Here is a 1,977-nt window from a genome sequence, read left to right as displayed (position 1 = left end):
AATTTTTTTGTGGTAATAAAAATAGATGTAAGTGAACAATAGCCTTTAAAATGACTTAAAATACATCTATCATAGCAATGAGGCGATAATAATGAGTTCAAATAAAGTATCAAAAGCAAGAAAATATGGTTTTATTGAACACAATTGTTAAAATACATAATGTATTATAAACAATAGAGCTAATGTACATTACGCATGACAACAAAGGCCTGCAGAGGGCGCCAACGGCCTGATTATTATTTTTACACATTACTGTGCGATCTAACACTTGTTTAATATTGACCAAGCACCATTTCATTCAAATGTCCACTTAATCTTTAATATTTGGCCATTTCTTTAGGACAGAGATGCTATAGCCACTGTAATTAAAAAAATATGTGGACATCACACCGTGTAAACTCAGAGTGAGGGTTTGAGCTTTTATTTTGAAACCGCGATGTATTCGCCTGAGTTTGCGTGTATTTATAAATGATTTACCTTACAAATCTGATGAAATGGCGCACGTTGCGTTCTCAGATGAAGGTTATAATAAACCCAAACTCACAACAACATGCAGAGATGGAGTTTGAGACGCTCCACACACGTGTGAATGATAACAGCTCCTGTGGAGCTACTGTGACGCATGCACTTAACCTACACGCATGTAAATAATTAAAGCACATATACTGTATTAGAATGGCATTGCATGTAATTATTTAATTAAATCGTAGCATTTGTGAATTCACAATTATGCTTAATTATGATTTTTAAATGGGTTTAATATATCATGCAGCCTTGGGAAACACGAGCAAGCCGGTTAGTCGACGCGAGCAAAATTAAGTCGAGGATTTTTAAAAATCGAATAGTCGAATAAAATCGACGAATCGCGACAGCCCTAGTCTGTTTGTGCATGCATATATCATTTAATTAATTTTTTTATATTTAAAATTTTAAAAATAAAAAAAGATATTGTTAAAAAGATATTTATTTATTTGTTAGTTTTTTTCTAGATGCACACACTTTTATTTTTTGTGCATTTTTATATATATTTGTGTCTGTGTGTGCATGCATATATAATATAATTTAATTTATTTTTTATATTTAAATTGTTAAAAATAAAAAAAGATATTGTTAAAAAAATTATTTATTTGTTTGTTTGTAGATGCACACACTTTTATTTTTGTGTGTATTTTTATGTATATTTGTGTCTGTGTGTGCATACATATAGAATTACATTTATTTGTTATATTTAAATTGTTAAAAATAAAAAATATATCGTTGATAAAAAATAATTGTATTTATTTGCTGTGGGGTTTTTTGTAGATGCACACACTTTTATTTTTTTTGCATTTTTATGTATATTTGTGTCTGTATGTGCATGCATATATAATTTAATAATTTCTTTTTATATTTATATTTCAATTGTTAAAAATAAAAAAATCTATTTGTTTTAGTTTGTTTTATCTCCTGTGGTCGGGCAGTTTTATGTGCTCAGTAACTCTAAACTGAAGAACGTCATGATTTTTCCTAATAACACTGATTTCAGATCAGAAGTTTGATTTGTAGGATGTGCTTTTATTTCTCGTCTCTTGTTTCCTTTCCTCATCACGTCCCTGTTCTCAGGCACAGAATTAATAATGACTTCCTGAATTCGTACCGTCACTTTTGGCTGAGCAGAATTCAGGCGAGTTCTGACCGTGACGGTCTGCTGGCTGTGCTGACGGTAACGTAACGCTCAGAAGCGCTCGCTTTGCTCTCTCAAACTCCCGATGAGCAGCCAGATGCACCATAACTAACTAACTAACCCTCCAGCTCCTCCTGTTTCCCAGGCTGCTCCCTGCTAACCGTGTCTGCTCTCTCCGTCTCAGGCACCGCTCTATTAACCTGTTCCTCACGGGCTACCAGCGGCTCTGGATCGAGGCAGAGATGTACTCGTTTGAGGAGAAGCTAGTGCAGGATCTGGCTGTAAGTAATGATCTGGTCTGAGGCCCTGGACTG

At 33.9% G+C, this 1,977-nt stretch overlaps 1 pseudogene; it reads left to right on the top strand.

Annotated features, from left to right (window-relative positions):
* Positions 1–1,977, top strand: part of LOC107567341 (ryanodine receptor 3-like) — a 151,036-nt pseudogene that overhangs the window by 112,694 nt on the left and 36,365 nt on the right.

The sequence above is a fragment of the Sinocyclocheilus grahami genome, unplaced genomic scaffold (genome assembly GCF_001515645.1).
Source record: "Sinocyclocheilus grahami isolate Dianchi unplaced genomic scaffold, SAMN03320097.WGS_v1.1 scaffold1149.1, whole genome shotgun sequence".
Classification (NCBI taxonomy): Eukaryota; Metazoa; Chordata; class Actinopteri; order Cypriniformes; family Cyprinidae; genus Sinocyclocheilus; species Sinocyclocheilus grahami.
The sequence above is the reverse complement of the archived record's forward strand: the minus strand, read 5'-3'. Positions and strand labels throughout refer to the sequence as shown.